The sequence below is a fragment of the Olea europaea genome, chromosome 10 (assembly GCF_002742605.1).
Source record: "Olea europaea var. sylvestris chromosome 10, O_europaea_v1, whole genome shotgun sequence".
Lineage (NCBI taxonomy): Eukaryota > Viridiplantae > Streptophyta > Magnoliopsida > Lamiales > Oleaceae > Olea > Olea europaea.
In genome coordinates this window covers 42,111,797-42,128,040 of record NC_036246.1, presented here as the reverse complement: position 1 = coordinate 42,128,040, position 16,244 = coordinate 42,111,797, and the positions used below count along the sequence as shown (strand labels likewise).

General features: G+C 39.3%; 1 long non-coding RNA gene across 1 annotated transcript in view; it reads right to left on the bottom strand.

Annotated features, from left to right (window-relative positions):
* Positions 1-16,238, bottom strand: part of LOC111402334 — a 28,038-nt gene extending 11,800 nt beyond the window's left edge. Inside the window, exons 1-2 of the long non-coding RNA XR_002704225.1 lie at positions 15,908-16,238; positions 4,725-5,039 (exon numbers count right to left, since the gene is read on the bottom strand). This is a non-coding gene — a long non-coding RNA (uncharacterized LOC111402334). The remainder of the gene's footprint in view (positions 1-4,724; positions 5,040-15,907) is intronic.
* Positions 16,239-16,244: the final 6 nt, after the last annotated feature.

Genomic DNA, 16,244 nt, shown 5'->3' with positions numbered 1-16,244 from the left:
TCCTGACGATAAGAGGGACATCATCATCATCAACATCATCCTCCAGAATGGGAGATGCTGAGGCTGGCCGTTTGCGGCTTGGAACACTCTTGGCTGTAGTAGGCTTGGCAGAGAGAGAAGAAGATGGACGAGCAGACTGTTTAGTGCGACGAGAAGGAGAGGGGCTCCGAACAGACAAAGGAGTGACCAAAACAAGAGGAGGAGAAGAAATACTCGGTTGGTCTAATGAATGAAAGGCACGATTGGCATCAGTCGCAAATAATCTGCGCTTTACCGACGGCCAGAGTTGTTCAAAAAGAGGGTGAATGGTGTGGCTGGAATTGAAGGGGGCCAATGAAAAATGACTGGTTAAAAGAAGATTACGAGCATCTATAGCCTCTGCCTCCGCCTCCGCCTTAGTAATGGTATAATAGCGGTCAACTAAGTTCCTTAAATAGCAAGGAGGAACAGGCCAAGTTTTGCCAAAACCAAGCCGAGGAGCAAAAAATTGGGGAGCATAAATCTCTACCCCCCCTTTGCCATTGGTCCCAGTTAGAATATCATGAAATAGCTCCCTCCCAGTTAAAAACTGGATCCAAATGAGCAGGGAGGTGCTTGCGTTATCTAAAGTGGAAGGGGGATGTACATAGTTTGGAGTCAAAAAAGGAGGAAAAGGAAAAAAGGAAGGGATTGAATCCAAAGAATAAAAGAATGAAAAAATGTCCCTTCTGGACATATTTACAGGAGTTAAGGGCTCCATGGCTAGCCCATAACAGCTAGCAGAAGGGCGAGAAATGGATGGAGCACCAAGCGATGGAAAATAGGATCTCAACCACAGTTGAGTGAACCAAAGAGGTCCACTGCCAGTGGGAGATGCACCATTCTTCAATTGAGCTTGAAGAGAGGCCATGCCTCTATAAAGGGCAGCCAAAAACAAAGAACATAAATTCAAAGGCATGCCACGCGCCAATTCGTGCGCTAAAGGTAAATAACTCAGAGAGGGCTTTATACTTGGCACGCACAAAACATATTTACAAAGCCAAACTAAAAGGAAGGCCACTCGCTCAGTATGTGTAGGCTCAGCGCTCGAATGATTGTGGAGGGTCTGCAGGTTTGAATAAGAATCGGTGTAGTTTCTACCAAACTTTGGGGCGCCACCAGAAACTAAGATACCAGGAAAAATGGTATCGCCCAAAGGTGGCAGATTCACCAGGGCCCCAACATCCCTTAAGGTAATAGACATGGGGCCAAGAGGGAAAATAAAGGTGTTATACTCAGAAGACCAAAAACTCAAAGCAATTGAAAAGAGTGCTGAATCAAAAGTAGGGGGCGGATAGAGATTTTCAACAAATCAGAAATCCTAGCGCTATCAAAAAGTGCCTTAGTAGGACCATGACCCACAAGGCGAGCATGCCACCTACGAAAAGCTACATCAGATTTAGGCCAAGTGCGAATACCTCTTTCGCGAAGTGGCCCCAGCTGTAGAGAGTTCAGAAATGAAGGACCCTGAGTGCAAGGAAACAGCTGACCCACCGCCGCCTGTTCAACTGCCTCCGCATTGTTGAAGAAAGGACCCAAGTAAAACTCGTTACGTCCAACGTCGGCGGGCGCGAGAAAACTTGGGGTTATGTATGGGCGACTCAGAAGTCTCTGAAAGTCATCAAAACTAAAGGAATCGCTAGCTTGAGATTGTGAAATAGCCATTTGAGAAGGAACGAAACTTTTTAGGATTACGTAGCAGGGAAGCAAAAGATGAACAGTGAATCGTTAAAGAGACGCAAAAAATATGAGGCGTGGTTTGGTAGCAATGAAATGGCGTGTTTGGGGTTTATAAGGGTTTGCAAAACGCACCACCTTTTCAAGTTATAGAAGAAAACAATAATTGAAATTCTTGAAAATTTCGAATGTTGTTGGAAACACAAAGTGAATATGGCAAAATTTAATAATTATTATTAATTCTGCCATATTGGGGGGTAATTGTTGACACATAAAAATTCAGTACAAATCGAACAGCTCAAAGAGTGAAGCCCAATTGGAGGATCTCCAAATCAGATAGCCCAAAGAACGAAGCCCAATCGAACAAATCAAGATGAAGGCCCAAATAAGGAGGCCCAAGAACGCGGTAACGCCATCGCCCAAGTTTGCAAGTCGCCCAGAATCTGAGCGAATGGAGTGTCATACAGTCGCCCAGAGCTGTTACTCTATTCTCGTCCAAACCTCCAAGTCGCCCAAGGTATTAACAAACATAACGCGTCGTGGTTATCAAGAAGTGCAGTTATCAAAACAGTTATTAAAGCAGCCCTATCACGTTCCACGATTCAAGGAATTCAATCGAAAGCAGTTGAACGATGAAAGGTAATGGCAGCAATTAAAAGGCAGTTTTCATGGCAAGATGGCCATTACGAAGAAAGTGGGTAGTTATAGGACGATCAAGCAGTTTTAAGAGTAGTTGATTACAAAGAGATCGTCTATGAAGTATAAAAGGGAGAAAGGACATAGAAGCAAAGAACCGAATCCAAAACTCTTGAACAGAGAACATGTAATTTTCATTTCCTTAGTTTTTAGATTTAAACACTTTTCTTTCAATAACTCATGTGCTTGCGCCCCTTGGAGGCACGTTGTTTTTCATTTCCAATTGTAAAGTCATCGCCAATAAAAGAACACCCCTTTTTGGGACTTTGTCTCAAGAGATTTGTTCCTTACATAATCGTCTGATCCTTTTTAATTGTTAGCGACTAACCCGTGCTAAACAATTACAAAGTTAATTTAAATTGGAAAACGAATTGCTCTGAGGGTCCCATTTGATAAGCAGAATCACCAGGTCCATGAGGATAAGTCTAGTTGTCCGTTGCTCCTCTTTTGGTTCAGTGCTAAAATAGAGTGGCAATAATTCCTTATCAAACATGCTATATAAACAGGCCTAGAGACAGATTCAAAACCTAGAGAGACACGTGTTGACTCGGGATTGGAAAAAAAAAAAACCCAATCATTAATTCACACATCAGTCTGTTTCCGAGTTGAATGTTTCATTGCCCATTGAACTTTACACCACGTTATGGCTTACCCACTGAATTTTCAAAATCGTTCCATTACCCACTGAACTTTGATCCGTTAACACATCGGGTCGATTCCATCTCAATTAATGTTGACATGGAGGATGAAAATCTGAGTTGGCTACTATCTCTTTCCAAATGTTAAATGTTTCGACATATCAGTGCCACGTCACATAGCCAAACAGGCCTTTACCAAATTTTTAACTCTTAAATGCCTTTCTTCCCATACACAAACCAAAACGTGAAACCAAGAAACCCAAATCAACTGTTGAAGCTCCATCCCCAAATCTCTCATTCCACAACACAAGAAATCCCAAATCAACTGTTGAAGCTCCATCCCCAAATCCCTCAATCTAGACACTCAAAACCCTAACTACAAAAACAGGGAAGAAATCTAACTCCTTGGTGCAAGCTACATTCATCCGAAGAATTTGTGGTTGAGTAAGTAACTGGGGTGGCAATCTTTGCCTTTTTCATTGGCATTTCTACTGCGATATTTTATATATTTTTTTGAATGACTAAGAACAAAATATATAGTAATCTAAGCACAAAAGTTTTGTGGAAGAAATACAAAAGCACTGAAAAATTCAATTTTAATCATAGGTTCATGGTGGAACTAATGAGCTTAAATTGGAGCAGGTTACCCAAAAGATCCCTAGAAACAATTTTATATATATTAAGTTTAATCCTGTTTGTCATTTGCTTTTGACAAGGCGCACAAGGATTTGTCCCTTGCATTCAAGGATTTGGTTCACATAATTGAAGAAGAGGAAGTGGAAATATCATTCAAAGTTACTATCCGCAAGGGTAAAGCTCATGTAGAAGAAAATGAGAAACAAAAGGGAAGAGCTCCACGAAATTTGACCACCTATGTTGTTGATTTAAACAATGTTATTGTATTCGTCAAGTTGTCCCAATGTTGTATTCGTCAAGTCCTTTTTTAATTACATCGTCGTAAGCATTTTTTATAAAGTTCCTAGTTGTAGAATTTAACCTTGTATAATATTAGTGTGAGAAATTCTTGCAATGATTTTCTGTTTTTTAGAGGAGTCATTATGCTAGCCATGGATTTAGCTCTCTCAATTTAATACACACAACTCTGTTTTTTATTGCTCTGCTAATTCTGAGTTTAGTCTATGTTCTATTCTTATCGATTTTTTTGTCAACATAAGACACCTTTTAAATTCCTACCTCTAGCATTGTTGTTCTAAGGCGGAAATTTAGTTATCTTTAACCTATATTTTGCATTAATAGACTATTAGCAACAGCTCAAGAGTCGGGGATGAGAATCATTATCAGAGAATAAGTAATTTTCCATTTACTCTATTTTTTGGGCTAGGCAAGGAGGAGTCCAGGATGGAAGTTGCAATGAAGTGCCAAAGGAACTAAAAAAGCTGATTTTGGACATTACAAAATAAAACTTCAATTTACAAAAATAAGATTTTTAGTTTTATTACAAAAGCCACAGCCATATCTCATACTACAAAATGGATTAAATCATCCTTTCTAACCACGTACTAATTGCAGTAGTAATTCTTTTCATAAATAACCCAATGGACAGTGGAAGTCACATTGGTCTCAAGAGCTCGAGCAGTCACTTTAATAGCATGAATATTTCAATTAAAAGGAATAAGGTACAACATAAACCAACCTACTAAAAGCAATGAAAATATAATCTGACAGGTTATATACCTGATTTAGGCACAAAATGACCTTTATTCAACACTTTTCTTTGTCAGACTCCTGATGTAGATGAAGAAATGCCATTTCCAGGGATTTGTCATCATCAGCAAAATGGCCATCCAAAACGTCAATAACAGTATAAGTTCCACTCAGTTTTCATTTCCTAAAAAAAAAAATCACCAAAGTCAGAAATACGTAATTTATTGTGGATGTGGGGTATTCCCCGAGGGATATGTGTTTGCCGATGTCAACAGCTTAGCACGTCGTCTTGTTCAGACTCAAAGTCGTGGTCGGAATCTATGAAGTCCGAATCTTCCTTACAATCTGCCATACAAGTAAGGCACATTAGGCAAGAGTACATGTAAATGATCAAAATTTGAACCAACATTTATCCAAACACCAATTTCCTAGAGCATTTTGCACAAGTGTTATCCAAGTGGTGGAAGTCCAGTGATATTTACGTAAATAAAGGAAGAAAAAATCAGAAAAGTTTTGAAGGATTAGCTTGGAAAGCTAGTATGACTAGGGTCAAATTAAGACAAATAAGGCCTCAAGCATATATAGGAAATGACTGTCAAGTAAATTGAATCAAAGCATCAATCCCATTTGTATTCCAAGTTTGTCATGGCCAAGAAGTCAAACTCGAGAAAGCCAAAATTGAAACTGGGAAGGCTAGAAGATCTCTTTAAGCTTATTTTTCTTTCCAAAATATAATTTTACAAGTTAGTTTTTTTACTAACAACACAGTAATAATAGTAATATAGAATCATTAATTCAACCACACGAGCACAAAAAAACCTCTATCTAATTTCTTACAGTTATCTCACCTACAATAATCATACAACCCATAGTTGCATAATTCATAAAATAAGTGTTTCGCACGGGTTAGTCGCTAACAATTAAAAAAGGATCAGACGATTGTGTAAGGGACAAACCTTTTGAGACAAAGTCCCAAAAAGGGACATTTTTATTGGCGATGACTTTACAATTGGAAAGTAAAAAAACAGAATGCCTTCAAGGGGCGCAAGCACACGAATTACTGTAAAAGAAGTATTTAAATCATTGAAAGTTACATATTCTCTATTTGAGAGTGTTTGATTCGGGGGTCATTCTGCTCTCTGTCTTTTCTTCCTTTTATACTCCCTGGATAATTTCTTCGTGATCAACCGCTTAAGAAACTGCTTGATTGCTCTATAATTGCCCACTTCCCTTGTAGTGGCCAACTTGTCATGGAACTGCCTTCTTTAACTGCTGCCATTACTTTTGTCGTTCAACCGTCTTCAATTGAATTCCTTGAATCGTGGAACGTGATAGGACTACCCAATAACTGCATTTTTGGGTAACCATAACTTCTTATATTTGCTAAGATGTTGGGCGACTTGAATGTTTGGACGAGAGCAAAGTCACAGCTCTGGGCGACTGCATGACAATTCATTCGCTCAAATCTGGGGCGACTTGCAACCCTGGGCGATGGTATTTCCGCGTTCATGGGCTTCCTTATTTGGGCCTTTATCCTGCATTGCCCGACTAGGTCGTTCTTTGGGCTATTTGATTTTGGGAATTTTCCCGTTGGACTTCATTCCTTGAGCTATTCAACTTGGGCTGAACTTTTTGTATGTTAACAATTACCCCCCAATATAGCAGAATTAATACAAATTATTAATTTTTGCCATATTCACTTTGTGTTTCCCAGCAACATTCGAGATTTCCAAGAATTTCAATCATTATTTTCTTCCATAGCCTGAAAAGGTGCGACGTTTGCAAACCCTTATAACCCCCAAATACGCTATTTCATTGCACTACTAAATCACGCCTCATTTTTTCGCGCCTCTCTTGCAATATTACTGTTCATCTCCTTGCTTCTCTGCTACGTAACTCTGTAAAACTCTATTTCATCCCTAATGGCTGCTTCTCAATCTCAGTCTAGTGATTCCTTCAGTTTCGAAGACTTTCAGAAACTCCTTACTCGGCTATATGTAATTCTGAACTTTCTTGCACCGGCCAGTATCGAACTCAATGAGTTCTATCTAGGTCCTTCATTCAACAATGCCGAGGCCATCGAACAAGCGGCGGTCGGTCAGCTGTTCCCTTGTACTCAGGGCCCTCCGTTTCTAAATTCTTTGCCGTTAGGGCCACTTCGCGAAAGAGGTATTCGCACTTGGCCTAAATCTGATGTCGTTTTTCTTAGATGGCATGCTCGCCTTGTGGACGATGATCTTACTAAGGCAATTTTCGATAATGCTAGGATTTCTGATTTGTTAGAAATCTCTCTTCAACCCCCTATTTTTAACCCAGTACTTTTTCCAATCGCTTTAAGTTTTTGATCTTCTGAGTATAATACTTTTGTTTTTCCTCTTGGTCCTATGTCCATTACCTTAAGGGATGTTGGGGCCCTAGTAAATCTGCCACCTTTGGGCGATACCATTTTTCCTGGTATTTTGATTTCTGGTGGCGCCCCAAATTTTGGTAAAGGCCTCACCGAGTCTTATTCAAGCCTGCAAACCTTTCATAACCACTCGAGTGCTGAGCTTTCCCATACTGAGTGAGTGGCCTTTCCTTTGATTTGGCTTTGTAAATACATTTTGTGTGTGCCAAGTATAAAGCCCTCCCCGAGTTATTTACCCATAGCGCACGAATTGGCGCGTGGTAGACCTTTGAATTTATGTTCTTTCTTTTTAGCTGCCCTCTATAGAGGCATGACTTCTCTTCAATCCCAATTAAAGAATGGTGCATCTCCCACTGGTAGTGGGCCTCTTTGGTTCGCTCAAATGTGGTTGAGAGTTTATTTTCCATCGCTTGGTGCTCCATCTTTTTCCAGCCCTTCTACTAGCTGCTACGGGTTAGCCATTGAGCCCTTGACTCCTGTAAATATGTCCAGAAGGGATATTTTTTCATTCTTTTATACTTTGGATTCAATCCCGTCCTTCTTTCATTTTCCTTCCTTTTTGACTACAGATTATGTGCAACCCCCATCCACTCTGGATAATGCGAACACTTCCTTGTTTATTTGGATTCAGTTTTTGACCGGGGGGAGTTGTTCCATGATATCTTGACTGGGACTAATGCTAAGGCTGAGGTAAAGATATATGCTCCTCAATTCTTTGCTCGTCAACTTGGTTTTGGCCAAACTTGGCCCGTTCCTCCTTGCTATTCAAGGAATTTGATAGACCGCTTCCATACTATTAATAAGACGGAGGCAGAGGTTATAAATACTCGCAATCTTCTTTTGACGAGCAACTTTTCATTAGCCCCCTTCAATCATAGTCATGCCATCCATCCCCTTTTTGAACGACTCTGGCCGTCAGTGAAACGCAGATTGTTTGCGACTGATGCCAATCGTGCTTTCCATTCACTAGACCAGACAAACATTTCTTCCACCTCTCCTGTTTTGGTCACTCCTGTGTCCATTAGGAGTCTCTCTTCCTCTACTCGTGCTAAACAATCTACCCGTCCATTGACTTCTCTTCCTGCCAAGCCCACTGCAGCTAAAAGTGCCCCAAGCCACAAACGGCCAGCCTCAACGTCTCCCATTTGGAGGATGATGCTGATGATGATGATGATACCCCTCTCATCGTCAGGAGAAAGGTAATTAAATCGGTTTACTCATAAGCATACCTTTCTATACTTGAGGCTTTTCCATGTGTTGATAGTTTATTTGGACCTCTCAGAAAAGTTCAACCTCTCCCTTGAAGGCTTTGGTGTTGGCAGCTTCTGCTCCATCATCTTCTGCTGAGGCTGATTCGTCCAAACCTATTGATGAAGGGGCTACGCTTAAAGAGAAACCTTCAGTCCCAAAATCTTCATCACAACCAATGGACGAGCCACCTTCTTCCCAGGGCGTTGACCCCCCAAACGTTGAAACAGAAGGTAATTCATTTTTTGATGCTTTACCTTTGCTTGTGCTGTTGGTGTTGATTTGTTGCCTTTTGAGTTCTGCAGATGTTCCCATGAGTTTGCTCGTTGCGGCAAGGTCTTCTCGTTTAAACAAGGAGAAGTCCTCACGAATGGTGGAGCCACAGATGGCAGATTTGGTTGGGGATATGCCATCTTCCAAGATTGCTGATGAGGTAATCTTTGCTTCACCTTTAGCTCCACTTTGTTTTGTGTAGTGGAAATCTTCAATATCGGCGATTTTCTTTACAGGATGCTGATAAAATTGTGTGTTCCATTCAAGACTTGTTTGCTGCCTAGGGGCAAGTCAAAACATCTCGCCCTACTTCGGCTAGTTGTCCTTCTGCTTCTTCAGAGGACGATACGAAGTTCCTCAAGCAGTCGATATTTGAGTACATGTCCTTCATGGACACGGACATCGGTAAGGCTAGTGCTGCCAGGCATAAGGATAAGCTTGAGCATTTGAATGCACAATTGGAGCAAGCACTGACACTTTCGTCGCTCAATCTTTCTGCTGATTTTAAAGCGACGTTAAAAGTTATCCATTCTGAGGTCCTCTCTTTCCTGGCCAAGAATGTTGAACTGAAGGCCAAAAGTACTCAATATCTTCGCGCCGTATCTGAAAAAGAGTCTTTGCTTCTTGAGATCAACAAAGCTGAGGACGAGTTGAAAGAAATCTCTTCCGAAGTCATGATTGAAGATTCTTTGATGACTAGCTTGGCTGCTCAGATGAAGGAGCTTCAAGCCAAGATGGACGACTGCAAGGCTAGAATGACTGCTAAAAAGCATAATGCCTCCCAAGGAATTGAGCGAACTAAGTCTTTGGTCGAGCAGTAGAAGAAGTTAGAAGTTGATGATGATGTTGTGGCTGAATTGAACATCACTTCTTCTCGGCAGAACGAGGATCGGGGAACCTTAGGGAAAGAATTCGTTCAGTATGGGGCGGATTGTAATTAAGACATATAATGCCTTAACTTTTCTTTTTGTAATTTCGCGTTTGACTTTCCCTTTGTAACCTTGTACTGATATAACAGCAGCCGTCATTGTCGATGAATAACTATTTTAGCTTCTTGTGTATTTATTGACGTTCGTCTTTTAATCATCAATCGCTCAGGCACTTAACTGTTTTATGCTAAATTTTTTTGCACATTTTCTTTTGATATTTCTGCCCGATTTTGGGCCGTTTAATCCCATTTACTAGACACGAATATATCTGCTCATATTCCGTCTTTTCACCTTCACCCCTTATAAATGCACATCACGTTCTGTCTTTTCACCTTCACCTCCCTATAAATGCATGCATACTTCATACTCTCCATCTCCATCTTCATTTCCATTTTCTTCTTCAAAAAAACCAATTTGCTGCCATTTGCTTGGCATTTTTGACAATCAATCAAAAGCTTTCGTTCTCCATGGAAATGGATCATCTGATCCGCCCACTTAGCCATCTTTCTTGATGCCACCTTTGGTATGGGAGATATAGGAAATATTCTTTGGCCGGCTGCGAAGTTCTTCCCATCGTCTCCATTCTTACAAGGAGTTCAATGATAGAAGATAATTTTGGGGGTGCTTGCAAGCCACCTTGCCTGCTAAGAGTGCTTCTCAGCTTCCTTGCCTGTCGTTGCAGCGATGCATTTAGGAAGGCGACGTGAAGGCGCTTTATCTTCCTTTCTGTTTGCTGAGACTGCTTCTCAGCCTCTCTGCTTGCCTTTGCAGCAGTGCGATCATGACGGCGATGAAGGCCAGTACACCCTCTTACTCGGCGATTGACCGGGAGATAGTTTGCTCTCAATCGTAGTTATAGAGCATTTAGCATCTTGTATTTCGCAGTTTTGTAATGAACATTTGATAATAAAGGAATTTATTTGAACGTATTTCGCTCTGGCCCTTTTTATTCTATGATTGTCCAATGCGATTTGGTTACGCTTTTATTTGTTTGCTTTTCCATAAGGAAGGAATATATTTTTTCAAATATTTGCCATTAATGAACCTCATGTGTTTGGTGCCGTCTAAATCTTCCAAATGATAGGCTCCATTAGGCAATACATTATTCACTTTATATGATCCTTCCCAATTGGGCGACCATTTGCCATACTTTGGATCTTTGCTATCCAAAGGGAGTACTGTCTTCCAAACCAGTTCGCCCAGGTTGAACGACTTGACTATAACTTTTTTATTATAAAACTTAGTCATTCTTCGTTTTTGAACTTGCAATCTATCTAGGACGTCTAACTTTAATTCGTCCAACTCTAATAAGTTTTGAACTAGTGATTCGGTATACTCATCATCATTTAACTTATTTTGCAAACACACTATGATTGATTGCACGTTAATTTTCATAGGCAAAACGGCCTCCTGTCTATAAGTAAGTTGGAAATGAGTAATTTTGGTACTTGACCGAGGCGATGTCCTATAAGCCCATAAGGCTTTGTTCAGACATTCGTGCCAATTTTTGGCATTTTCATCTATCATTTTTTCCTTATGATATTTTTTAGAATCTTATTAGAAGATTCTACTTGTCCGTTGGATTGAGCGTAATATGGCGTGAAGTTTACTAATTTAACTCTAAACTCGCTCAAAAATTTATTCACTTGATCCCCATTTAAAGATGTCCCGTGATCTACCATCAAAGTTTGTGGAATTCCAAATCTATAAATGATGTGATCACGGATAAATTCTATGACATTCTTCTGGGTGATCTCCTTTAAAGGTACCGCCTCTACCCACTTAGTGAAATAATCAGTTGCAACTATAATAAAAGTTTGTTGCTTGGACGATGGGGGATAAATCTTCCATATCAGGTCTATCGCCCAACCTTTGAACGGTCAAGGTTTAATAATAGGTGCCATCTCTCGTGCTGGCGCCCTTTGTATTGGACTATGCTTTTGGCATGCTAAACAACTCTTTGCATATTGAACGCACAATTCTCCCATCTTTGGCCAAAAATATCCACTCCTAATAATTAACCATCGCATCCTTTGGCCAGCTTGATGAGCTCCACATATCCCTTCGTGCACTTCAGCCATGATCGTCCTGGCTTCTTGCAAACTTACACATTTCAGCAGTATACCATCAGAGTGTTTCTTGAACAACTCTTCATCTATCAATGCATAGTTTAGCAAGCGCAACTTCATTTTTCTGCTATCTCTTTTATTAGGTTCTTTAAGGAACTCATTAATCTCTGCCCTCCAATCCATTGCATCTCCATTTTGTATGCAATGAAGTTCAATCTTTCTCGCCCTTCTTTAGATCACGGGCAATATTGTTTCATATTCACAAGTAAACTTCTAATTTAAAACCTTCGAGTACCCTTAGGCCATCTGGGCCAACTCATTTGCTACATCATGGTATATCCTATTAACGCACTGAAGTTCTACTTGGTCGAATTCTTCTAACAACTCTTGGGCAATTTCATATTGACTCATGATGGAATCACTTTGGCATTTAAAATCACCAATCATTTGGTGAATTACCAATTGAGAATCACCTCTAATGTTTATATTTTTTACCCCCATATCTATCATTAGTTCCAGGCCCACGATTAAGGTTTCATATTCGGCCTGATTGTTGGTGCACATCCTATCCAAAGTGAATGCGAATTTGTAGCAAATCCCTAAAGGATTTATCAATGCTACTCCTACTCCTGCACCTTTAGAGATTTTTGACCCATTAAAGTACAACACCCAAGGTTTTAGCTCGAACGAATTGATTTCTAATTCAATTTCTTCAGTCATGTCAAGGCATGGATGATCGGCTAAAAAGTTAGCCAAAGCCTGATTTTTGACTGCCTTTTGGGATATGTATTGTATTTCAAATTCTGATAAAGCTAACGTCTAAAGGCCTATCCTTTGGTGTAAAATGGGGCGAAAGAACATATACTTAATCAAATTTACTTTAGAAATTAAATAAACGGTTACGGGCCGTAAATAAGCCCTTAATTTTGTACATGTGAAATACAATGCAAGACATAGTTTTTCGATAGCAGAGCAATTACATTCACATTTTGTTAACCGTCTACTCAAGTAGTAAATTGCCATCTCTTCACCAAATTGGTCTTCTTGCGCGACCATTCCAGCTATTGATTCATTTTCAGCCGATACATACACTTTCATTGGCCATCCTTGGATTGGTGACACCAACACTGGTGGACTTGACAAATATGTTTTCAGGCTTTCAAAAGCCTTTTGATGTTCTTCTTTTCAGACGAATTCGTCCTGATTTTTCAGCTTTAAAAGTGGTGAAAAGACTTTAGTTCGCCCTACACAGTTAGAAATAAAGCGTCTTAAAAAGTTTACTTGGCCAAGAAATCTTTGCAATTCTTTTTTGTTGTTAGGTGGTTTGGCCTTTAGAATAGCTTTCGCTTTATCTTTATCGAGTTCAATCCCTCTTTTGTGTACCAAGAAACCAAGGAAGTTTCCTGCATTGACACCAAATGCACATTTCAAGGGATTCAACTTTAGCTTATATTGTTTCATTCGCTCAAATGAACATCTTAACTGTTCGAAATGGTCCTCTTCTTTAATGGATTTGACCACTATATCATCTACATACACTTCAACAAATTTGCCTATTATATCATGAAAAATTAAATTCATTGTCCTTTGATAAGTTGCTCCTGCATTTTTTAGGCTGAAAGGCATGACTACCCATTTGAAACATCCTAGAGACCCAGGGCATCTAAAGGCAGTTTTGTGCATGTCTTCCTCAACTATATAAATTTGATTGTATCTTGAATACCCATCCATGAAAGAATACATGACGTGTCCGGCAGTCGAGTCTACTAAAGAATCTACCGTGGGCATTGGATACTCATCTTTGGGCGTGGCTATGTTTAAATTTCTAAAGTTTATGCACACCCTTAGTTTACCATTCTTTTTTAGTACTGGCACGATATTGGACAACCATTCGACATACCTGGCTGTTCTAATAAAGCCTGTTTTTAATAATTGCTCTATCTCTTTCTTAATCTCAGAGAGTACATTAGGAGCAAAACGTCTGGGAGGTTGCCTATGAGGTTTAAAATTAGGCTTAGTTGGTAATCTATGTTCCACCAAGTCTCTATTTAAACCAGGCATTTGTTCATATTCCCAAGCAAAACAATCTTATACTCCTTCAACAAAGCGACTAATTTATCACTAACCTCTTGATCGAGCATCTGGCTGATGAATGTTGGACGATCTTCTCCTTCATTGCCAATATTTACTTTAATCAGAGGGTCTTGTGCTTGAGCGTATCGAGGTTTGATGATCCGCATTACTTCATCGTCCAACTCCCTTGTAAGCATTTCTTCTTCTAAACAATCCACCTTGTTGATTTCTCGGCCAATACTTTGTTCCAATTCGAATACTGCTAATTTGTCTTTCAGCGCTTTCAGGGCTGCCTCTTCTTTCGCCTTGTCCTTGCATTCTTTATTGAAAGCCATTAATTTAGCTTTGAAGGCCTGAATATCGGCCATTTGCTCTTGTTGCTTAGAACTCATTCAAGACTCCTTAATTATTCTTTTGCCAATTACTGGCTTTTCTAGGGCCACTATATTTGGCCTCATCTGTCTGAACATTTCAGTGAGTGCGTCCACTGAAAATGGCTCTTCGCTTTGAGCGATAACTTGAGTTTCTTCCCCATCTTGTACTACCCTGACAGGTCCATAGTTTCCTTCGTACATGAACTTTTTCACTGAGTTTGCTTCTGCGACAAAAGGCCTATGATCGGCCTGTACCACCTCTGCTTCACCCTTGTTATTCCCAAAAATTAGGCATTGATAGAGCGATGAGGGTATACAGTGACTTCCGTGTATCCAATCTCTTCCTAGTAACACATTGTAACTAGTAGGACCATCTATTACAAAGAAGACTGTGGTCCTAGTAGTTGTACTTATAGTTATGTCCAATGGCATAACTCCCTTAGCTGTAGTTGCTCCTCCATTGAAATTTGTAAGGATGACTTCTGTTGGAATCATATCCCCTTTTGTCTTTGCAAATTTCCTCATCATCCTAGATGGAATGGTGTTTATAGCTGCTCCATTATCGACAAGCACTTTTGCCACAGGTATGTCGTTAGCTAGAGCTTTAACGTACAATGGCCTCAAGTGTTTAGTCAATTTCATGGCTGGCCATTTAAAAATAACCTTTTCGGCAGTCTCTATTTCTACTTCTTGCTTGTCCTCTGTTGAGTTATCCTTTTGTGATAAGTCAACATGCAACATATCGCACTGAGCCTCTGTCTCTTGAATTTCCCTTTTACTATTTTCTAATGCTTCCTCTTCAGTTACCCAACCTGTGGAAGGAGGCATTATTCTTGGAGGCGATCCATACTTTTCAGAACGAGGTACTCTCTTCTTCCTTTTAGGCGTCCCGTACAACACGTAAAAATCGAAAGGACGCCCAGATGTAACGATCCAATTTTTTTTAAAGGGTTGAATCGCTACCAAAGTTTTCACTTGAATTTGGACAACTTGGAATGCCATTATATATAATTAGAAAAATGTAATTTACTCAAATTTGTAAAAAGAAGTAAATACTAGTTTATTTATTTATATATATATATTTTTTAGGAAAAATATATATAGATATACTCTTGTTTCTTCGCCATATCCTTCAACGTGTACATAAAAATAGCATATAAAATTTATCTGTTCTTAAAGAATTCGATATAAAATCCCTTATTAACGTGTGAAATAATTTTCCATTTGACTGCACGCATACACATGTAGTAATGAATGCCATATACATACATGTATATTTTATTATATATAGTACAAAACCAATTCCCAATTCAAAGCATACTAAACTTTCTCTTTCCTCTATGCGTGGATCACACCCCAAGTTGTGACAAAGTAGCCAACAATTTGCCTTATTTTATTAAAAGAAAACTTCCCACCCTACATTGCCATGCTATGGAATAGCTTGTTAACAATTACTACGTTAAATACGTGTTCAGTAAAATTGGAGGGTAAAATAATATTTAACTCAAACAAAAACTGCATCTGGGGAATTCAACTATTGAAAAGCAGATTCGATTTCAGAAAATTTTGATAAAATAATTAAATAAATTGATTCGATCATATGACTAATTTTCACTACACTCTGCAGTAAATTCACACATGCACAAGTTTAATTCTATCCTATGCAATAAATCCTAAGTACAATTTTTGCTCCCATTAATATAAAATAACACTAAAGGAAAATCAGATAATTTGATACGAACTTTTAACCAAAAACTCAATTTTAAAACCTCCATGTCAAATAAACATAAACGATAAATCAGTTTTAAAATAAATGTCTATGACAAAGAAATAAAATTACTTGTTGAAATCTAGATTTTCATCAGCAAAAGCAAGCACAACCACACCATCGAACCATCACGCTCCGACACGACCCGATCTAACCTGTATGGTGTAGGAAAAGGGTGAGTACATGGGAATACTCAGAAGGATATCAGATTTTAATGGTGCAATCCCGAATAATAATTTCAAAACATGTGTCAGAATATCATACCGTCGCATAACTTTAAAATCCGGTAAGAGCTCACATCATAACATTTCATTTCATTTCATTGTACCGGAATGGCCATATCATTCATATCATACATTGATATCATAACTTTACTTTCATGAGTATAAAATTCGTCAACATGTAAAAA